The sequence below is a fragment of the Hylobates moloch genome, unplaced genomic scaffold, assembly GCF_009828535.3.
Source record: "Hylobates moloch isolate HMO894 unplaced genomic scaffold, HMol_V3 SCAFFOLD_15, whole genome shotgun sequence".
NCBI classification, from domain to species: Eukaryota; Metazoa; Chordata; class Mammalia; order Primates; family Hylobatidae; genus Hylobates; species Hylobates moloch.
The window spans coordinates 60,377,359-60,401,811 of NW_026652290.1; the positions used below are offsets into that span (position 1 = coordinate 60,377,359).

General features: G+C 44.1%; 1 pseudogene; it reads left to right on the forward strand.

Annotated features, from left to right (window-relative positions):
- Positions 1–11,814: 11,814 nt before the first annotated feature.
- On the forward strand, positions 11,815–12,284 carry LOC116483621 (large ribosomal subunit protein uL23-like; annotated as a pseudogene).
- Positions 12,285–24,453: the final 12,169 nt, after the last annotated feature.

Genomic DNA, 24,453 nt, shown 5'->3' on the forward strand with positions numbered 1-24,453 from the left:
GGCTGGTCTAACCTAGACAACCCCATTCCAGGTCTTTGTGGCAGAATGATGTTAGAACTCACTCTCTCAAGGCCTTCTAGGAACAGCAGGAAGTTAAAACTGTGGGGAAGACAGTGGGAGGTAGATGAGTCAAACCTTTTGTGGTCATGGACAACTTTAAGAATCTAATTAAAATTGAGGGGTTCTCTCTCTTTAGAGAAATGTGCATAGAGTGTATTTGTACAATACTGACATGTGATTCCAGGGGGTCATGGATCTCCCTCCCCAAGAGCCATGTATGAGTCCCTGGTTAAAACACCCCATTGTGAAGGATTCCGAATAGGAACTGAGCTAAACAAAGGCAAAGCACCAATGATGCTGGCATCTCCAGCCACCACCCCCAGAGTCCCCATCTAAGTGATGTCATCCTGAGACTCAGAGAGTGACAGATGACAATGTCAAACCAGTGACACATCTCAAAGAGAAACCATCCATAATACTTTCTCAGAACCACCCATTACGTTCCAGACCTTCCAATGTTCAGGGTACCACATTCCTAGGCCAGTGGGAGAGCAGGTGTGGAATGGCTGGATGAAACACCTTGAGGTGACAGTCCCCCCACCATCACAAATAGGAAACCAGCCTATTGTGGGGAGTTTCCCTGCCCTGTTAGAGGAGGCAGCAGCAGAACAATGGGAGCGTGGAGAAGAATCCCACATGGAGTGCCCTGCATGGGAACTTTGAAGACAAGCTCAGAATGGACTGTGATGCAGAGTGCACACTGACATGCCACTGCAGGTGCAGTCTCAGAAGGTGAACGAACTCAAGGGCACGGGGACTGGGGCAACTGTCTACTTCACCTTGCTTCATGTTCATCCATTCACTGAGCTATCATTTATTGAGCTCCCGTGACGTACTAGACACTGGAGAAACAGACGCAATGACATGGCCCCAGTCCTCAAAGAACTCAGTCTATCGGGGGAAACACAGCCCTACACTGCACATGATGAGGCAGTGCCATCTGATGAGTTCAAGCCCAAGCTTCTCTCTGAAGCTGAAATTATACTGCTGGAAATCGGCATGTGTTGAAGAAAAAAACCTTGTGCAGTTGGTGCCAGCATAGTCCAGAGTAGGACTCTCAATCTTGGCTGTGTATTAGAATCACCTGGGAGGTTTTGTTAAACTATCAATGACCAGACCACACCCCGGACAAAGTAAATCAGTTTCTGGGTAAGGTCTCGGTCATCAACATTTTTTAAAGCCCTCCAGGTGATTCCAACATGTAGCACAATTGAGAACCTCTGGCCAGAGCTTCACATTCCCCTCTTGTGAGTACTCTTATCCCAGTGTCCTCTGAATGGAAGCATTCATGATTGAGGAGCTTAGGACCTTAGGGAACAGCCAGGATGGGGTTGGACTCGTGAGTAAATTGACTTAAGCAAAAAGAACTTTCAAACATTGTTTTATGTTCATGTAACTCAGGGACCAGCCCACTACTGACATCTTCAATTTCTCCAGGCTTGACTGATGCCACGAACACAGAGAGGGATCACGGTTTGTCTTGCTTACATCTAAGGCCCAGAGTCAACTCTTCTGGATTGAATGACGGTTAATCATCTCTTTCCTTCAGGGGGGATCTTTCTTTCCACCCCTACCTGAAAGGGTATAACCTCGTCCCATAGCCTCAGCAGAACAGTCATTATAGTTTAGGGAACATTTCCCAGCATTCCAGGAAATATGTAGGATGTGGGCTTTTGTTGGTGTTGAGGTGCAGGGGACAGTGATTCAAAATATCACAGAACCAGTAGGAAAAGGCAGTTCAGTAGGAATTAGCTCAGGGAAAATGACACACGGCTGCCTGTCAGGATACTGTACACATAGAACTCCAGGTGTCACACACACACACACACACACACACACACACACACACACACACACACACACACACACACACACACACACACACACACACACACACACACACACAGATTTTATCAGCAGGCAGCATCACCCAGAACAAAGGCAGGAAGAATAAATTCCTTTAATTCCCAAATGCTCAGAAATGCCTATCGGCCCTTGGTTTGGATGGGTTAAACTTGGAGATTCATGAGACATTCAGTTGAGAGAAGCCGCATAGACAGAGTTACATGAGCCAGTCTTGCGCTGGAGCAGTCTGGGTTGGTGAGTGACATTTGGGAGTCAACAGCATAAAGAGGGTGTTTCAATCCCTGGACAAGGATGAGGTGCCTCAGGTAGAAGAGACTAAGAAGGGCAGAAGGTTGGAACCAAATCCTGGGCTGCCCGGGCTATTAAAAGCTGGGTGGAGGAGACTGGGCAGACATGGTGGTGAAGGAGAAGGGACACCTGGAGAGGGGCTGGCCCAGGAGGCAAGCAAGGGTCCAGGAGGAGGGAATGGGCAGGGGGAAAAGATTAGGACAAAAATATGATCACTGGATTTGGCAACAGGGCAGTCACTGGGGCTTGAACAGGGCTATTTCAGTGGTGTGGTGAAGGCAGAGGCTATGGCAGTGAACAGGGGACTCATTCTAGAAATGTTGAGTGTGGTGGGAGCAGAGGGGCAGCTGCAGCTGGGGGACATGTGAAAAGGGGAATTTTTCGTGTGTATTTTTATGCAGATGGGAATAATTCTGAGGCCAGGGAGAGGGAACAAGGCAGTAGAAATGAGAAAAAGGGGGTATCCCAAGGAGTTAAGTCCCTGGGAAGATGGGGAATCTTTCCAGAGAAGGGAGGATCTGGCTTTGGTGAAACAGGTATTTAGTTACAGTTCATGTACTGAAGGACAGAAGTAAAGGTTATTCTACTTAGCTGGGAGGGAGAATACTTCTTGTTCTTTTTCCCCAGGTAGTTTGTGCTTGGGGGGTGCTGGAGAAGTCTCCAACAGCAAGATTCCTGGCAGTGGAACATAGGCAATTTATACTCCCCTGCCCTGAGCTAATCAGATTTCAAAAGGCATATTTAGATGTACTGTATCATATCTGAAACAGTTATGGGTGAAGTATGGGTGGTTTACCACTATCTAGGTCACATGTATTAAAATATAGAAATCTGAGCTCTCTTTAATCCATAAGATGAAAGTAAATATTACCAGACAGCAACAAGAGTACAAAGGAACATTCTGTCAGTGTGGCCTCAAAAACAGAGTTTTAGAAAAAGTACAGCAAGAGTCCCAAACAGCATGAAGAAAACCAAAATAACACTCCACTACTCTGTTTCTGTCCAAGTCATGAAGTAGTGATCTAGTCTTTACCCTACGAACAGAAGGAAGAGCCAGTCACCCTCAAGAAAGCGAGTGACTATGACTTGTGAAAATTTCTTACAAAGAGTGTCACATGGACATAGTTACTGGATTATATTTCTGGAAATGAACTACTAGTGGTGAAATCAGTCTTCCAGAGAAAAATTTATTCAGATTTTTATAATCTTGTATTTCTTCTCAAAAATTGAGGAGGAGATATCCAATGAAACAGGAAAAAATATGCAGAGAAGGACATGGTTTTAGTTGATTCTTGAGTGCCCATAAGTGAAGTAGGGGCAAATATGCGTTGATCAAATGAAAGAGGGGAGAGACTTCCATGAGCAGGAGGAAAATGAGGAAAGCGTTCAGCGTCTTGCCCTTCTGGAAAGCGCTTGGCATCTTGCCTTTCCAGTACCCTCAGTACCGAGTCCAACCTTCACCACACCTTTCCCCCATGTGAATTTCCTTCAACATCTACACATATGATCACAGGCTGTCTTTCCAGAGCTCTTGAGACATTTCCTGTTCCCTGAACTTTGGCTCTCACCCTTTCCGTCTCCTCCTCAAATTCTCTCCCTTAGTCCCATGACAATCATCACTATCCTGAACACATTAATTAATGCTACTTGAACCGAACAGAAAAATGTATCCACTCTAGGCTAGGTAAGCAATGCCATGCTGCTCTAGGGTGGGACCACAAGCTCTGTTTGGTTTGTCTTTGCCCCATCATTTCCTCATCCTCCTAAATTCAAATCAGACAGATGGCCCAAAAAGTGCAATGGGCAAGTGGTCTGCTTCCCTTGGCCATTATCTCCAGGATGTGCTGTGGCACCGGGAAGTTCACACACCATGAGAGCTTTCAGTGACATTTCCAGGGCGCTGTGGAGGGTGGGAATAAGTGGAGAAGTCTGGGAAGCGCCCTTGGCTCAGGCCAGAAGGATTTGGGAGCTTGTCTGCAAGCCCAAGAAGGTGACTCACTGGGAAACAACCTTATAGGTGAGTGATGAGTAGGGATGTGGCCAGGAGCGGCGTGAGGAAAAGACGCTTTTGACACATTCTAAAGCTAAGGTGGCAGGGTGGTTCAGCATTTCTCCCCAGCTTGCCTTGTGCTCTCTCCCAGTCCAGCTTCTGCTCCCGCTCCAGCTCCGGGCCCTGTGGGACCAGCCCTCGGAAGGGAGCTCCTCCCTCCCACTCTCCCGCTGATCTCCTCCACCATAACCAAGAGAGTGAAGGAAATCAACTGCTATCTTGTTGTACGTGGTGACCACAAAAACAAAGAGTTGTGCTTGTGGTTTGGAATGTCATCTCAGTTGTGAGGATGTGTGTAATCCTGAGTATGCAGAAGTTTGCTTGCGGTTGAAGGTGGGACAGATTACAGACTTTGTCATGTGTTTCTAGGAAACACTGATACCCTTTCCTTGGGGATTATTATTAGACCAAAGATGTCACAGGGGGAAAACCTCAACCACACTGATGGCCTCAGATCCATGCCCTGTTAGCTTGGTTCTGGGGTATCCAACTGCACCCACACTGGACACTATGCCAGTCTGCAAGATTGCGGGGCTGCCTCTGCCTGTGCACGCTGTGGTACCCAAGTATGACCACACTGCTCAGTGCTCGGTACCAGCTAGTCTCTTCCAGAAAGAGGTGGATGGGTCCAATCTAACTTATAAAACCTATTTCAATACTATTTTTAAAGAAGTTCCATTACCAAGAAACTACTAAAAGTTATTACCTATTTGCAGGGTGGTGGGCATAAGGCTGGGAGAAAGGGTTCTCAATATTTTCTTTTGTAATATTTATTAAGATTTTAATTTTAATTTTTTGGGTACTGAGTGTTTATATTTATGAGGTACATTAGATGTTTTGATACAGATGTGCAATGCATAATACTCACATCATGTAAAATGGGGTATCCATCCCCTCACGCATTTATCCTTTGTGTTACAAACGATCCAATTATACTCTTTCACTTATTTTAAGATGTACAATTAAATTATTATTGACTATCATCACCCTGTTGTGCTATCAAATAGTAGGTCTCATTCATTCTTTCTATTTTTTTGTACCCGATCACTGTCTTCACCTTTTCGTTATTACTACCAGTGAGTTTTGTACGTTCAGATGATTTCTTATTAGTCATTAATGTCATTTTCTTTCTGACTGAAGTACTCTCTTTAGCATTTCTCTTTTTGGTTTTTGGTTTTTTTGTTTTTCTTTTGTTTTGTTTTTTGAGACAGAGTCTTTCTCTGTCGCTCAGCTTGGAGTGCAGTGGTGCGATCTCGGCTCATTGCAAGCTCCGCCTCCCGGGTTCAAGCCATTCTCCTGCCTCAGCCTCCCGAGTAGCTGGGACTATAGGCGCCCACCACCACGCTCGGCTAACTTTTTGTATTTTTAGTAGAGATGGGGTTTCACTATGGTCTTGATCTCCTGACCTCGTGATCCGCCAGCCTCGGCCTCCCAAAGTGCTGGGATTACAGGCGTGAGCCACCGCGCCCGGCCTCTCTTTAGCATTTCTCATAGGACAGGTCTGGTGTTGATGGAATCCCTTAGCTTTTGTTTGTGTGGGAAAGTCTTTATTTCTCCTTTATATTTGAAGGATATTTTCACTGGATATACTATTCTAGGGTAAAAGTTCTTTCCCTTCAGCACTTTAAATACGTCATGCCACTCTCTCCTCAGTAAGGTTTCCACTGAAAAGTCTGATGTCAGATGTATTGCAGCTCTATTTTACGTTATTTGTTTATATTTTTTTCTTGCTGCTTTTAGGATTCTTTCTTTATCCTTGACCTTTGGGAGTTCAATTATTAAAAATGTCTTGAGGTAGTCTTCTTTGGATTAAATCTGCTTGATGTTCTATGACCTTCTTGTACTTAGATATCGGTATCTTTCTCTAGGTTTGGGAATTTCTCTGTTATTATCCTTTTGAATAAATTTTCTACCCCCATCTCTTGCTCTACCTCTTCTTTGAGGCCAATAACTCTTACATTTGCCCCCTTTGAGGCTATTTTCCAGATCCTATATGTGTGCTTTATTATTTTTTATTCTTTTTTTCTTTCGTCTCCTCTGACTGTGTATTTTCAAATAGCCTGTCTTCAAGCTCACCAATTCTTTCTTCTACTTGATCAATTCTGCTATTAAAAGACTCTGATGTAGTCTTCAGTATGCCAATTGCATTTTTCAGCTTCAGAACTTCTACTTGATTCTTTTTAATTACTTCAATTTCTTTGTGAAATGTATCTGATAGTATTCTGAATTCCATCTCTGTGTTATCTTGAATTTTTTTGAGTTTTCTCAACACAGCTCTTTTGAATTCTCTGTCTGAAAGGTCACACATCTCTATTTCTCCAGGATTGGTCTCTGGTGCCTTATTTAGTTCCTTTGGCAAGGTCTTATTTTCCTAAACAGTGTTGATGCTTTTAGATATTCTTTGGTGCCTGGACAATGAAGAGTTAGGTATTTATTGTAGTCTTCACTGTCCTGTAAGGGCTTGTTTGTACCCATCCTTCTCAGGAGGGCTTTCCAGATATTTGAAAGGACTTGGTTGTTGTGATCTAAACTGTATCTGCTTTAGGGGGCACCCCAAGCCCAGCAATGCTGTGGTTCTTACAGACCCTTAGAGGTACTGCCTTGATAGTCTTGAACAAGATCTGGAAGAATTCTCTGGATTACCAGGAAGAGACTCTTATTCTTTTCCCTTACTTTCTCCCAAACAAACAGTCTCTCTCCTTCTGTCCTGAGCCACCTGGAGCTGGAAGTGGAGTGACACAATCACCCCTGTGGCCACCACCACTTATTGCACTGAGTCAGACCTGAAGCCAACACACTACTGATCTCACCCAAGGCCTACTGTAACTACTTCCTGGTTATGGCCTATGTTTGCTAAAGGCCCTGGGACTCTACAATCAGCAGGTAGAAAAGCCAGCCAGGCCTGTGTCCTTCCCTTCAGGGTGGTGAGTTCTAGCCCCCAGGTATATTCAGAGGTGCTGTCCAGAAGCCAGGGACTAGAGTCAAAAACCTTAGACATCTACCTGGTGTTCTATTGTACTGTGGCTGAGCTGGTACTCAACCCCCCAAAACACAGTCCTTCTCACTCTTCCCTCCCCTTTCCAAGGCAGAGGATCCTCACCCCATGGCCACTACAGGCACGTGGGGAGTACTGCCAGACTACCACCAATGTCTCTTTAAGGCCCAAGTGCTCTCCAGTCAGCTTGTGGTGAATGCTGCCTGGCTTGGGACTCACCCTTCAAGGCAGGGGCTCCTCTCAGGACGAGGGCAGGTCCAGAAATTCCATCCAAGAGCCAAATTCTAGAATCGGAGACCCCAAGAGCCTGCTTGGTGCTCTGCCAACCTGTGGCAGTGTTGATATCTAACATGCAAAGTCCCTTATACTTTTCTCTCTGCTTTTTTCAAGTGGAAGTAGTCTCACCCCGTAGCCACCACAGCTGGGAATGTGCTGAGTCTCACCTGAAGCCAACAAGTCTGAGTCTTACCCAAGGCCTTCCCTGTAGTACCTGGGTATCACTGCTGGCTTCTCAGGGCCCAAGGGCTCTTCAGTTAGCAGATAATGAATCCTGCTAGAACTGGGTCCTTTGCTTTAAGGCAGTGGATTCCCTTCTGGCTCAGGGTGTGTCTAGAAATGTCATCCAGGAGCTAGGATCTGGAAAGGGGGCCTCATAACTCTGACTGGTACCCTATCCTGCTGTGGCTGAGCTTGGTATGCCAAGACGCAAGACAAAGTCCTCTCCACTCTTTCCTTTCCTCTCCTTAAGCAGAGGGAAGGGGTCTCCTTTGGAGCTGCGAACTGTGCAGCCTGGGCTTAGGGGAGAGGTGACACAGACACTCCCTTAGCTGCCCCAGCTGGTGTCTCAATAGGTTGCACGCTCCCCCAGTCTGATGTCTCTGGTCCACGTTCAGCACTAGGACTCACCTAGGATTTGGAGTCCTTGTGGCCTAGACTGCCTTTCAGGTTTATATAGGACCCCAGAGCACTTTAGTCCACAGTGGCAAGGCTTGAGATAACTCAAGTTCAGACCACGAGGACTGGCAATTCCCTTCTGGCTAGGGCTGATTTAAATGCTCCTCCCATGGGTAGGTGTCAGGAAAGTTTGGTCCAGTTTTGTTTTCTGTTGTAATAAGGCAGCACTGAGTTCAGTGCCTGACAAATGCTGCAACCTCCCCCTCCCCAGCTCACAGAGACACTCTCCACACCAAGCCACTGCTGCCAGGTGATGGTGGAGGGGTGGCATCAGCGATCAAGACTGTTTTTCCTACATCTTCAGTGCCTGTTTCAACAATGTGAAATTAAAACCACGTACTGTGAGTGCTCGCAGTTTTTTTGTGTAGACAGTGGCAAAATTGGTTTCCTTGCAGGGAGGAAAATCAGTGGAGCCTTCTATTCTGCCATCTTGCTCTGCCCTAAGTCCCTCAATGTTTACCATTTTATATTATCTTGGAGTTTAAACCATGTGAGCCTATCTATATCTATATTTAACTTTTAAAACTGTATTATCTCAGAAATTTTCTTCTAGCCAAGAAATTCTAAAAAAAGTTTAAGTTGCTTGGTGAACAGTACAGTATTCATAGTCATAGGTTCTGTGTCAGAAATGTTCTATGTGCCTTTGGCCTTTGACTCAAGGTAACCTCTCCCCGAAGGCCAGGGACTCTCATTTGTCAGGCAGGAAGAGGAGGATAATGTTGTCCCCGTCTCCAGTCATCTCATGGCCTCTGAGGAAGGTATGAAATGGGTGAAATGGTTCCCTGCATCCCTATTCCTGAGGAAGACTCCAGAGAGGCAGAAGGAAGGAGAAATAAGCAAGAACCAGCAGTACCTTTGAGGCAGACACACCCATTTCCCACTGGAGACCATCTGCTGGGGCTTATTTACCACTAAAGACCTGCAGAACCATGTTGGAGCTCAAGGAAAAAAGCAACCTATGCACTCCCATATGCATTTTTTTTTTTTTTTTTTTTTTTGAGACAGGGAGTCTCACTCTGTTGCCCAACCTGGAGTGTAGTGATGCAAACTCAGCTCACTGCAACCTCTACCTCCTGGGCTCAGCCTCTTGAGTAGCTGGGACTACAGGTGTACACCACCATGCCCGGCTAACTTTTTTATTTTTATTTTTTGTAAAGATGGGGTTTCACCATATTGCCCAGGCTGGTCTTGAGCTCCTGGGCTCATGCAATCCACCTACTTTGGCCTCTCAAAATGCTGGGATTAGAGGCATGCACCACCATGCCTAGCTCTGTATGCATTTTTTTAGCTATTAATTTTTTCCAGAACATTAAAGTTGCTGAAAAATACTGAAAAGTTGAAAAGTAGGTATACTATAACTCACAGAATTATTTTAGCCTTAAATATTTATTTGATTTATATCAAAATTGAATTTATTATAATTTCAATTGGGCTTAAGTTCATGAAAAGTTATTTAAGATTGTCACATGTCAAGAGAAATCATCAAACATGGCCATTCTCTCAACTGAAGTGGAGATAAGCAAAGAAGTAGATTTGGAAAACATGATGGATGAGTTTGCTTCCACTAAAGCCAAGGAGCACATTTTTCCTTTTGCCTCAGGCTCCAATATGGCTCAGCCCAGCCCTGGTCTTTATTTTAAATTTTGATATTTTGTTCATCAGATTTTTTTGCATTAATTTTGATTTTTTAAAAATATGGCATTAAAATATTATTTATCTCAATTACTGAGGTTTGGTGTTCCGTTCATTTTGCACTGGTTTGCCACAGTGAACCACAGCCAATCCTTGCCCAGTGGATTGCTTCCTGGATCTCTGTTGTCAAACTTGTATCCTCATTCAAATCATCCCCAGCAGTCTCCTTAATGCCCATGACTGGGGAGCTGTTTCCCTCAGAGAACTTGTCTGTGCATTACATCCTCATCATTCAAAGCTCTAATCCCTGGAACCCACTTCAGTAATTCTGCTTTGCACCTGTAAAGCTGTTCAGAGAATCACCAGCAGTTGTCCTTCAGCCTTGGCTAGAGGGAGTATACAAATGTAATTCTCTTAATCTCTTGCAAGGCCTTTAATCATTCTTAAGGCACTCTGTCTGATTGGGCCTAATGGAGACATGCCCTGACAAGCGGGATCATACGAAGAGAGAGTGACACTGAGAGTGACACTGACAATGTACAAACAACTTAGACCCAACTCCCCCAAGCCCCTTCTAGTCTGCCCCCATTCCCCCTGCAGAGGCCACTCTAGCAGAAAGGGCACTAGAGTGGCTCCTTTCCATTTCCCCATTTGACATCCTCCCCTGCCAACCAGATGTTTTACAACTGGAAAGGGGCATGAGCAGTTGTTTCCTTTGTAAAGAGTAGTAGTATGAATATAATTTTCCACATGCTGACTCATGTGACTGTCACTCCATCCCTGGACTCCAGCACACAGTTCCAATTCCTTTGCTGACTTGGGGGTTGGGATGGAAAAGCTACTTTGATCCTGTAATTTAAGTTACTCCATGCCTCAGTTATTCACTCCTGCAGGCACGGAATAGACTCCGAGTGCTCTCACAGTCCCTTCCAACCACAGGACTCTGCTGGGCTAGTATGAGAATCGTCTGGACAGAGCTGCAGTGTGACACACTGCTTCTGGGTGTGCAGAATCAAAGGAAAATGCTTATGGGCACTCCAGCTCACCTAACCACCTCTGTCATTTTAGTGTCATTCGACTTTATTAGGGCTATTTCTCTGACCATTTCTTTCCATTAAATGTTTCTGCTTATTTTGCTCAGTCTGTCCATTTCTTTAGCCTTTCTGTCACATTTTCCATCTTGACTAGGTTCCACTTTTGCAAAGGCAGAGAAACCTCATTCCTCCTGGTCCCTGCCACCATGGCCCAGTATGTGGAGTGTGACAGGTGAGAGTGTGGGCTCTGCAACCAGGTGGACCTGGTTGAATCTTAGTTCCACTATTTGCTAGCTGGGTGGGTAGCTGGGCAGATTACCTAAGCAGACTGTTGGCCCCAGATTCCTCTTGTGGAAAATGGGATGCTGATATGTGGCTCAGAATATTGTGAGAATTACAGATCAGGTGCAGAGCGTGGTGTTAAGCGTTTAGTAAAGAGTCAAAAAATATTAGCTGTGGAATGCATAAATGAACTTTTGCGTGATAAAAAAATCACCGTACAAGAAATACATGAGTGCATTCTTGTTCATGAATTCTAATAGTACAGAAGTATATGGAGGAAAAAATGAAAGAATCCTTTCATTGACTGCCCCTCTTCATCTTCCTCACTTCCTCAACATTAATAATAGTTCTTTATTTCTCTCTCTTATTTTGAAGAGAAAAGGTAATTATCTAATATGTAAATGTATTCTTACTGTAAATATCTAAGTGATCGGAAGCATACCACCCCCCAAACTGGAGAACATTCCCTTCAGCACCCCTTTCACTCTTAGTGCTGCCTCTGGAGGCAAGCACTCCAGAGAATCTAGGTAGAGACTTCTCATCTCTATTCTATTCATTTACACATACACACACACACACACATATGCACACACAAAATGTACACACACATATTTATACATCTTTTAAAAATATACCTTTAGCTTTTTCACAAGATGGCGCCAAAAGCGAAGAAGGAAGCCCCTCCTAAAGTTGAAGCCAAAGCGAATGCTTTAAAGGCCAAGGAGGCAGTGTTGAAAGGTGTCCACAGCCACACAAAAAAAACAAGATCCACACGTCACCCACCTTCCGGAGGCCCAAGACACTGCGACTCCGGAGGCAGCCCAAATATCCTCGGAAGAGCGCCCCCAGGAGAAACAAGCTTGACCACTATGCTATCATCAAGTTTCCGCTGACCACTGAGTCTGCCATGAAGAAGATAGAAGACAACAACACTCTTGTGTTCATTGTGGATGTTAAAGCCACTACCGAGCACCAAATCAAACAGGCTGTGAAGAAGCTCTGTGACACTGATGTGGCCGAAGTCGACACCCTGATTCGGCCTGATGGAGAGAAGAAGGCATATGTTCGACTGGCTCCTAATTACAACGCTTTAGATGTTGCCGAAAAAATTGGGATCATCTAAACTGAGTCCAGCTGGCTAATTCTAAATATATGTATAACTTTTCACCATAAAAAAATATATATATACCTTTAAAAACATCTTTTAATATTGCAGAATTAAACTGTATTTGCTATTCTGGAACTGCTTTTTCTCACTTAGCCATACAATTCAGACATCTTTCCATGCCAGTACACATATATTCATCACAATTTTTAAATGGCAACATAATATTTTATAAGATATGTACAATAGTTCCCCCTGATCCATGGTTTCACTTTCCAGAGCTTTAGTTACCCATGGTCAACTGCGGTTTGGTTACCCATGGTCAACGGCAGTTAAATGGAAAATTCCAGAGAAAACTCATAAGTTTTAAATTGTGCATCCTACTGAGTAGTGTGATCAAATTGTATGCCATTCCACTCTGTCCAGCCTGTTATGTGGATCATCCTTTCGTCCAGCGTATCCATGCTGTCTACACCATCTGCCCATTAGTCACTTAGTAGCCATCTCTGTTATTGGATCAAAAAAAATCATAGCATGTATAGAGTTCAGGACTATCCTCAGTTTCAGGCATCCACTGGGGGGGCTTGGAACATATCCCCCATGGATAAAGGGGTACACTCTAATTACTCCTACTGGTAGACATTTAGATTTTTCTGACAGTTTTTCATTATTATATAAATAAATGCCTTTAAGCTCTATAGGCTGAGGACAAAGCCATTCACGTTGGCAGCTGCCCCCATGCAGCCTGGAGGCAATCCCTCTCCTATACTGTAGAGAAGCCCTTTCTGGGTCTGAGCAAGGACTCTTGTGAGATTAGAGGTCACATAGATCCTTGCACCAGCGTGTCTAAAGCCATGCTCATGGCTGTCATCAAGGTCTAGTTCTTCGAAGGCCATATGGAAGGGCTGGGACCCAGGCAATCTAAATCATTCACAGTCAGACAATAGAAAAAGGCAAGGTGTCTCCAGGAGATTGGCTTGCAGTTTACCTTGAAAGACTGCCCAAGAAATTGTAAGTGATATTTACAACTGTACTTCTCAGGTATTTGAAGATTGGAAATATGAGCAAATGTAGATTTTAGGCATGAGTCATTGTCCAATGCACACATTTGAAAAAACACACAAAAAACCATGACTTGACTAAAATGCTGAATGACAGCAGGTGGTAGAGTTGTTAGACGATGCGTCTGCACATTGTAGGCCCTCCATGAAAATCTCCTGAATGAATGAATGCATTTGTCTGATGTAGAGCCAACTACAGCTTAGCTCCACCTTGATTTTCCTTACAAGTTTACCTCATCACTCTACCAGAATCAGAGAAGTGATAAGAAATGTCTCACATCCATTCTAGCCTGAGACTCTTCCTCTTCCAGAAAGCATGCCTGGGTCAGTATCACTAAAGGACACTGTCATTTCATACGTTCCCAAGTTGGAATGAGTAGCCTCAATTGTGCTAATTTGAATATGGCTTCAATATCACTTTGAGAATGTTTCTATATTCGTGTACCATCAAGCTTGTAGATGTCACTGAGACAAGGGTTGTCTTATATCATTAAGTATGTACAGATTCACATTATATGTTCAGTCCTACACTGTGTCCGTGACAGACACATATGGAGTCTGCCCGATAGAAACTCACCATCCTGTTAAGAAGAAGCTTCGTTCACATCTGAAATTACTAGTGAGTTAGGTAATGTACAATATATACTGTATCAATCAGGGTTCCAGTCAGGCAAACAGGAATCATGGCAGATGTTTTAAACAGAGTGTTTCACACAGGAAATTAGTTACAGAAGTGTTAAAAGGGCTGAAAGAACAAAAATGTAAAGTAAGGTAACCAGAGAATAATAATGACAGGAAAATGGTGGTTGGGGAAGGTGGTGTTAGAATCCAAGTGTACATGCTGTTGCTTTGTTTGAGGTGCTGTTACAATGGCTGACAGTGCTGGAACCACTGAAGAGGGACCACCCAGGCTAGAGCTGTGACCACTGAGCATAGGCTGCTTTGGCTGAAGCTGGGGTCATCAAGCGGTTTCAGAAATTTTCAGAGGTGCCCCAAAGCAGGGATGGGGAGAGAGAACAGTGGCTTCTCTTTCTTTTCCATTTCTCTGCCAGAGCCTTTTACTGGAAGCCAGCTGGCAAGGGAACCTGGGAAATGTAGTGTTCAGCCTTACAGCTCAGAGTCAGAGGGATGAGTGTGGGGCTGAGAGACAACAGGCTAATAACCAACCCAGATTTTAAATGTTGTGATACAGGTGATTGAACAAGACAATGTATAATAAGGGAGTGAGCTTAAAATACAGTTAGTATAAACGAAGTTGTAGAAGAGAGACTACAAGGTGCACTGGAGACAGCAAGAAGCTTCCACAACTCTCTCAGTGGGAATGTTCTGGATATGAGTGAAGAAACCAACCTCAAACATGCTACAGCTGCAAAAGAGGACTTTATTGGGTTGCATGATTGTGGAATACAGGGTATTCACTGGCTTCAGGGATGGCGGGATCCAGGTCTTGAATGATGTTGCTAGGTTCTGTCTCCTCAGTTTATTGGCTTTACACGTCTCGACTTCATGCTTCAGACAGACAAGATGGTTATCCACAGACTCCCATCTTCCCAGCAGGTTTACCTCACTAGGAAAAGTCGTTTCATTACATCTGGCAGGTCCCATGCCTGACCCGATCTCAATTGCCAAGAGGAATGCCACTGTGCCTTACTCCACCAAATGCAATAGAGCAGGAAAAATCCCTCAGCAGGAAGAGTGGGCAGCTGTTAGCATGCAAAGGAAGATGGGCAAATAAGCTGAGCAAGAAAAAGGTATGGCCGCTGTGGTCCTCCATATGCACCACAACAGGACACAGGCTGTGCCCTCAAGAAACTGCTATTTTGTTTGAAACCTGAAGAAGATTTAGGATCATTCTTTCTATTCTGTTTTAAATGGGGTCTCCCTCTGTCGCCCAGGCTGGAGTGCAATGGCGTGATCTTGGCTTACTACAACCTTTGCCTCCCCAGTTCAAGCAAATCTCCTGCCTCAGCCTCCCGAGTAGCTAGGCGCCCGCCACCACACTTGGCTAATTTTTTTATTTTTTATTTTTTTAAGTAGAGGTGGGGGTTTCACCATGTTGGCCAGGCTGGTCTCAAACTCCTGACCTCAAATGATCTGCCCACCTCGGCCTCCCAAAGTGCTGGGATTACAGGCATGAGCCACCATGCCCAGCTGGATCATTCTTAAACCACAAATAAGCCAGTGTAAACTGATTTCCTCTGAGCTGTAATGCTGATGAAATATGAAGAGTCTTGGTCCAGGGCATCTCCCCATAGTACCTGGGGTGTTCTGAGCACACAGGGCACTCTCCACACATACGGTGGTGCCAACAGCTGCCGGAAACAGGAGAGGCAGCCCAGGCTACTGCAGTCACATGGTAATGTCACGTGCCATGAACACATAAGAAAGCCAGGGGATGCTCCCAGGAAGTTCCAGGGTATCAGCCAGAGTCCCAGAAGGAAGATGGCATACCCAAAGGGTTTAGCTGAAGGGATTTTAATGAGGGGATGATTTATAGAGAGGTGGGCAGAGTTCACAGAACCACAAAAGATGGTGAGGTACCCAGGAACCTCACCATCCCGGGACTGTGTATTCATAGGTTTGTCACCAAATCTTTGCTAAAACTCAAGGTGCATATTATTGGGGTGCTATTTGGCATAGAAAACATTCTGTCCAGGAAATTTTCTAATATCATGTCAAGTTAAATATAATTCATTGCAAATAAGAGGTACAAGGCATGGTACAATAGCAAGCTAGCACCAAACAAAATTTGTGGACTGGCTAAAACATGGGAGAACAGCATAGGCCAGAATAACAAAGTGATTAAGAGTTCAGGCTCTGGTGCTGGAGTCCCTGGGTTCAAATCCTTACTAGCTATGGGATCATAAGTGAATTCACTCATGTGTAAAATAAGGTAGTATTACTTATCCTATAAATTGTTATGAGGATTAAAGCATTAAATGTAATATTTGTAAGATGCTTAGAACTTTACTGGCACATAAATACTAGCATTATCTACAAAATTATACTACTCTTCCTCTGTTCACTCAATAAATATATAGTCAGGAGCCATACAACAATGTTTTAGTGAATGAGGAACCACATATACAGTGGTGATTTCATAAGATTATAGTATCATATTTTTATGTATCTTTTCTATGTTTAGATGTGCTTAGATGCACAAATACTACTATGTTACAATTGCCCACAGTATTCAGTACAGTAACATACTGTAGGTGTTTATAGCCTAGAAACGATAGGCTAGACCAGATAGTCTAGGTGTGTAGTACACTATACCATTTAGGTTTGTGTAAGTATACTCTGATGCTCTCATGACAAAACTGCCTAACAATGCATTCTTCAGTAGGTATCCCCGTTGTTAAGTCACACATGACTGTGTATTAAATATTTACTATAGGCATCGTGCTAGGCTCTGGGGATAAGTGGTAAGAAAAAAAAGATCACCTTTCCTGATGGACTGGGAAGAAAACATTAACTAACAATCACACACAGAAATAAAATCAAAACTATGAGTGGTGGTGCTTGCAGCCATAAGAGCTGGTAATAACTATACAGGGGTAGGCCTTCTTGAGGAAGTGACATTTACCTATGACCTAGATGAGTTTACTAGGGAAAGTTCATTAGGTAAAGATGGGAGGGGGAAAAATACCAGGCAGAGGAAACACTATGTCCTCTGTGTGGCAGAAAGGATCATGGCGGGCATATTAGTCAGGACCCAGCCAGGAAAGCAAAACCCACTCTAGGTGATTTGATAGAGGGAATTTCATACGGGGAGTCAGAGGAGTTGAAAGAGCTCCCAGGGGAACCCTGAGAGTAGCAACTCCAGGAAGTTGGGACTACTGTATTTGTCTGCTAGGGCTGCAGTAACAAAGTGCCACAGACTTGGTGGCTTCATGCAGAAAGTTATTGTCTCAGAGTTCTGAAGGCTGGAAGTCCAAAATCAAGGTGTCAGAAGGGGTAGTTCCTTTTGAGGCCTGTGAGGGAAGGATCTGTTCCAGGCCTCTTTCCTTGACTTGTAGATGACCATTTTCACCTATGTCTCTTCACATCGTCACATCGTCTTCCCTCTGTGTATGTCTATCTCTGTTCAAACTTCCCCTTTTTATAAGGACAACATTCATATTGGATTAGGGTCCACCCTACTAATGACCCCACTTTAATTCGGCTACTCTATAAAGACCACAACCCTAAATAAGGTCACACTCTAAAGTACTGGGGGTTAGAACTTCAACACATGAACTTGCAGGGGAGACACAATTCAACCCACAGCACCACCCTGGAAGCTGGAAAACAAGGAAAGAAACAGTTTCTGGAGCCTAAGACAAGATAAGCTGGAACAAAGAGGGCCTGCCAAGATGGGTAGCAGGGATCACACAGAGATGGCTGTGTAGTGGTAACTGCAGCCACAGAAGAGACTCCCGAGGAAGAGAAGCAGGAGGAGAAATACTCTGGCTTCTCCTTCCTTTCACCTCCAATATCTTTTGCCCTCCCTCACTCCCCATTGGCTGAACTTTACTGGAAGGCAGTTGGCTCTGGAGCCTGGAACAGCCGCCAGTGACAAAGAGCAGATCGGGGCACCAGGGGACGGGAAGGGTGGACATGACTCCGAGAGCAACAATGCAACACCCATGCAATGAGTCTGCGAGGCCGAATGGAGGCCAGCTGGCTGCAGGGGAGAAAGCAAGAGAGTCTGGCACAAGGTGCACCTGGAGAAGGAAGTAGCGGCCAGGCCAGGTAGGAGTTTGGTCTGCATGCTAAGAGCCATAGAAATATCAAAAGGTTTTTAATAGAGCTGGGGGAGAGGGGGTGACATGATCAGAGATGTGTTTTGAAAAGACCTATCTGGCTACGAAGTGGAGAGTGGGTTGAGGATAGTGGGGCAGATCAGTTAGACGGCTACGCCTAAGAGAAAGCCTGTTTTACAAAAAGAGGGACCTCCTGCTGCCCCTCTCTTTCCCTCGAGTTTTCATACCCTCCACCTGGACTAGACATGTGTATCTGCCAGTCAAAGCTACCCCTCCCCTGGTGCAGAGGCCCACTCCAAGCTTTCATTGCCCAGTGTCCTTTTTCTAGATCCTCTCCTGGTTCACTCCCTTTCTCTCTGGGCAGTCCTTCCCCTGCTGCAACACTGATTCTTCTTTTGTCACCCACCTGCTGCAAGGGGGGCCCTTGTCACCCATCTCACCCACCACTCTGGCTTAATGGTGCTGACTGAGTCCATAGCTTTGGTGGCCACCCATACATTGCTGCTGCTTCTCAGATCTGTATTTCCAGACATGATTTCTCTCATGAGAAAAATCAGCCTGCCAGATATCTCCACTGGAATGTCCAAAGGAATTGGAATCATGAGCTCAGCATGTCTAAAACTGAACACATTATCTTCCCCTCGCACGCGGACCCCTGTAAACCTGTCCTTCATCCTGCGTTCCCTATCCTCCTTATGTCCCACCCCCACTCCTGTTTGAATATTTCACCAGAAACAGGAGTGGGGGTGGGACGTAAGGAGGATGGGGGAAAGGACATCATCCTAAACTCTTCCCTCTTACTCCCCCACATCCTATTGCTTTCCAAGTCCTGTTGACTCTGTCCTAGATATCTGTCAAAATCCACTTTTCCTGCTACTTCTCTAGCCCAGGTCTCATTTTTATGTGGGTTCATGCAGTGGTCTCCTAGCTGGCTTCCTGCCTCAAGCCTTTCCCTGGCCAGTCCACTTTTCCTACAATCAAAGTGACATCTACCAATGTAAATAGATCATGTCTTTTCTCTGCTTAAAATCCCTTCAGTGATTTCTTATCATCCTCAAGTCAAGTCTGATTACTATCTCTGCACAGTGCCCAGCCCACAATAAATGCTTGATGATTAAATGAATAAATGACAAACCAATACAGAAAAATTGCTAAGTGTGGAAATGAAGAAAAGATGCCATTGTTTTTTCCCCTGGAAGTCTTTCCGACTGTCCGAGACTCAATCTGGATCTATCCTTGGGTGTTTGTGTTGTACTTCTCACACTGTGCTAAACCCATCTACTTACCTGTCTGTTTCCTACTGGGATGTTCCTTGGTTGCTACTATATCTCCTAGCACAGTGCCTGGAAGAAAGTAAATGCTCAAAAAATATTTGATGAATGAATGAATGATAAGGAGAGCTCTGGGCTGGGGCTGACTATGAAATGCTTACTAGGAGCAGGGTGTGTCTGTCCTGGTTCCAAAGCACTGGGGGAACCAGGATGGGTAGAGAGGCTGAAGGCAAGCCCTTTAGGGGAAGGACAGCGGTGACGAAGGCTGAAAGATCAACAGCAATACATTTTTCTCAGGAGACTTCTTTGGGGCAGTGTTTTCTAAGCTCGGTTCTATGGACCACTGGTCTTGTGAGATGCTCTATCTAGAGTTCTATGTCAAATCAGCATGTAGAAACATGCAGCCCATACCCCTTGTGTACATCAGCATCTCAAAGAGTCTGAGAAGTCCTGCAGTTGAAAAATCAACACTTTAACCCTTTTAACTCAGTACTTCCTGAACTTATTCCATAAGTTTGAATATACAAAAATAAAGTTTTTTGCTTAATACTCAGCAACACCCCCTTCCACAAGATATACTGGAAAAAATAGTATTTGGTGGTCATGAGTATTTTAGGAAAAGGGCAGGAGAAGCTTGAATTTCCCCCAGTGTGCCTCGGGTGAGCACTGTGGTTATAGCCACTTGATGAGAACAGTCAGAGGAAGGCTGCTCTGGGCCATCAAGTGCAGACTATACGGGGCAGGCGAAGGCTGGGAACAGAGACACCCCTGAAGGGGTTGTAGATTCAGGGGGAAAGGTGATGGATGGCCTGGACAAAGATTGTGGTGGAAACAAAAGCAACGGGCACACCATTTTCCCTTCTTGGAAGAACCTCTGAAAGGAGAAGCCCTATTCACCCCAGCTGCCTGGCTTAGGCCGCACCCCTAGAAATGCAGCTACAACCAGAGCAAAGTATCAACAGCATCTTCTCAGCACCCACGTGATCCCAAGTAGGCATCCGAGGACATGCAAAAGAGAAGCATGTGTTCTTTTGTGGTTGAAGTCTGTTTTCCCTCTTGGAGCAGGTATGCTCCTGATGGTGCTACAAGCAGCAGGGGGTGAGGCTGCAAGCTGGGCTAAAAACAGCCCCACCCCCTCTAGCCACAATCAGCTGTGGGATAAACGCCCCTAAAGACCAAGACTGTACTCATGTCTGACTCATCTCTGCTTCCAGCTCTCAGCTAAACCTGCCCAGAGGAGAGCACGGCAGACAGGAGGGCGCTTGCTCAGAAGCCTCTAGGTTAGAGGTAAACAGGAGTAAGGTTAATAAAGAAATTCATAATGAGAGTATAGCAACTGCACCCCCACCCCATCACCAGACGATGACCTGGTCTGAGAGAGGAAACATGCAAGTGGGTCACATAACTCCATGTAGAGCAGGTAGCGCACCATGCCTGCATTTAAGGACTCAGCAGGTGTTACTTATTACTATTATTTTCTCCTATGCAAGTAACTGAAAAAAATTTACTTCATTTAAGATCTTTAGCAAATATTTTTGGTGTTAACTCTTTCGGGGACACTTCTTTTTAAAAAATTTATTTTTTATATAAATGGGACAGGGTCTAGCTATGTTGCCTAGGCTGGTCTCGAACTCCTGGGCTCAAGTGGTCCTCCACCCTCAGCCTCCCAAAGTGCTGGGATTATAGGCACGAGCCACTGCGTCTGGCCTGAGGGACACTGCTCACGCAGTACCTGGTGATTTTCTGGCCCCTAAGCCCATGGGCTTAGGAAAAAATTCAGTCAGTGCCAAAGAGGACCTCAAACCCCACCATTGTTTCACAGACAGTGTTCAGTATGGCCTGTACCTCAGGGTAATCACTTCATTTTGCTCTTTTCTTTCCAATGCTCTCAGGGTCGAGGGAACTGGGAGGACCTGTCTGACCACTAACAACCCACCCAAGGAGGCCCTGCTACTCCCGGAGGATCCTCCTACCGGAGTTCTCCTAGTTTCTTGCAAGGAGCCCTGGAAAAACAATCCCACCCTGGGTCTACCATAGTCTCTGGGACTTTTAAACCAACGCCCAGCTAGAAAAAAAAAAAACCTCAGGCAGTTTGAGGATAGAAGAGGAAATAATATTAAGAGCCTGCCGTATGTTGAATGTTTACTATGTCTCAGTAGAATATAAATGCTTTAGGTTCTTACAGAAGCCCTCCAAGGTGGGTACTCTTATTATTCCCTTTTTACTAATGAAGAAACTGAGACTTAAGGAGCTTAAATACCTGGTAAGTAGATAGAGTAGGGATCTGACCTAAGCTGTCCGACTCCATGGCTCATACTCTCAACACTGTTTATCCTGCTTTCCCAGGAAACTACAGAGGCCCTTTGGTACTCCCCAGCTCTCCTTGTTTTCCTGTTTCTAAGCATCTGAGTGCATCCTGATAGCTGTGGACAGCAGAGAGTTGGAACAGGAGATTGAAGACGTCTCATCTACTCCCATGCTTGGCACATAGTAGGCCCTCAACACATGCTAGACTCTCCCCACCTCCTGTTGCTTCTTGGCACCAGGCTTCACTCTGGACAAGAGTTAACATCTCATCCTTTACCCATCTCTTCTTTGACTCAACATCTGGTTATTAGTGGGAGATGGGTCAAAGAAGTATTCACTCATCCTTTCATCCAGCAATACTGACAGAGCACCTGCCCTGTGCCAGGCTCAGCCAGAGGCTGGAGATAAAGACATGAATGAGACCCCTGGTGAGGGGTGAGAGACAAAGCAAAGGGCTCATTTCCACAGAGGATGATGGGGATTCGCACCTGGGTTGGGCAAGGCACACAATGGAGCAGGGTGACATGGTTGGCTTTGAGTCCCCACCCAAATCTCATCTTGAATTGTAGTTCCCATAATCCCCATGTGTCATAGGAGGGACCTGGTGGGAGGTAATTGAATCATGGAAATGGTTTCCACCATGCTGTTCTTGCGATAGTGAGTGTGTTCTCATGAGATCTGATGGTTTTATAAGGTGTTTTTCCCCTCTTCACATTGTATTTCTCTCTCCTGCCACCATGTGAAGAAGGCCATGTTTGCTTTCCCTTCTGCCATGACTGTAAGTTTCCTGAGGCCTCCCTAGCCATGTGAAACTGTAAGTCAATAAATCTCTTTTTTAAATAAATTACCCATTCTTGGGTATGTTCTTATAGCAGCATGAGAACAAACTAATACACAGGGTGACATGAGAAGGCTTCCTGGGAGACAATGCCATCACAAATCTCTGATGAGAAAGTAAGAGGAGGACATTCCAGGTACAGGGAACAACATGTGCAAGCACACAAGGCTGAAGTAAACAAACAGGAAGCTGTGAAAAAGGACAGTGATGAATGACTAGCCCAACAGGGTAATTTTGACCCCCGGGGGACATTTGGCAACAACTGGAGACTTTTTGTTTGCTTTTCACAATTGTGTATGTGTGCATGTATGCATGTGTGTGTGCAAGTGTCTGCTACTGGCATCTAATAGGTAGAGGTTAGGGATGCTGCTAAATATCCTACGGTGCACAAGATAGCCCCCCACAACAAAGAATTATATCTGGCCCAAGATGTTGAGAAACCCTGGACTAGAACAACAAACATAAAAACATATTATAGTACTTTGACAATTAAAACTTCATAGTACTAGCACATGAATAGATAGAGAGACCAATGGAACAGTTTAAGAATATGAATATATACAGGAATTTAGCATATGATAAAGGGAGCATTCCAAATCCAGTGAGAATTCAGTAAGTGTTGTTGAGACTCCTGGGTAGCCATCTTGAAAAACATTAAGCTGGAGCTTAATATATATATCAGAATAAATTCCACATGGATTAAACATTTAAAGGTAAACAATAAAACCACACAAGTACCAAGAGAAAATGTGGGAGAAATCTTTTATAATCTTAGAGTGGGAAAGTCTTTCCTAATCCTGACTCACAAACCAGGAACTATAAAATAGGAAATTGGTTAAGTCCACTAATAAAAGTTGAAAAAAACTTTTTAAGCTCTTGCGTGTGAAACAAACAAAAATCAAACCTGTATATAAGCAAAGTCAAAAACAAATGCAAATCTGTAAAGGATACACACAACTCAGCAGACAAAGGGCTAATTTCTTTAAATTATAAAGATGCATAAACCTCTAAAGAAAAGACCAATAAAAATATGAGCAAAGCATGTGAAAAAGTGGCTTATAGAACAACAATGAAAATAAATACAAATCGCTGTTAAACATATGAAAAGATGTTCAACCTCTGCATGATAAGAAAAATGCAAATTAAAAGTACTGACATGCCTTGTTTTTCTTTTTTCATCTCTCACATTTGCAAAAACCCAAATTTGAAAACGCGCAGACATTTCCATATATTGTTGGTGGGTATGTTAACTAGTACAGCCCCTAGGAGGGCGATTTAGCAATATTTACCAAAATAGCAAATGCATATATCATCTAACCCAGCAATCTCACTTCTTAGAGCTTACTCCACAGATACATATATTTGCATGCATATGAAGTGCCATATATACAAGATTATAAATTGCAGCAAATGATTAGAAACAATTCAAATGCTCATTAATAAGGAACTGGTTAAATAAATTAGAGGTTGGCAAACTACCATCAGGGCCCAAATCTGGCCTTCTTCCTGTTACTGTAGGACTTTCAAGGGAAAAATAGTTTTAACATGTTTAAATGGTTGAAAAAAATCAAAAGAGAATTATATTTTGTGACACATGAACATTAAATTCTAAAATCAGAGTCCATAAATAAAGTTTTATCGGAACACAGCCATGCTCCTTTGTTTACACATGGTCTCCGACTTCTTTTGCACCTTAACAGAGAACTGACCAGTTTCCCAAGAGACTTGCTGTCCCACAAATCCTAAAATATTTACTGTTTGGCCCTTTATAGAAAATTTTGCTGGATTGGAGTATATCTGTGCAGTTGAATACACAGCTACAAAAAACAATTTAAAAAACTCTGTATGTATTGCTACCGAAAGGTTTCCAGGCTATATTACTAAATTTTAAACAAGCAGACAAGAAAAGTGTAAATTGCATGTTATCATTTGGATTAAAATGTGGGATACATTTGTATTTTATTA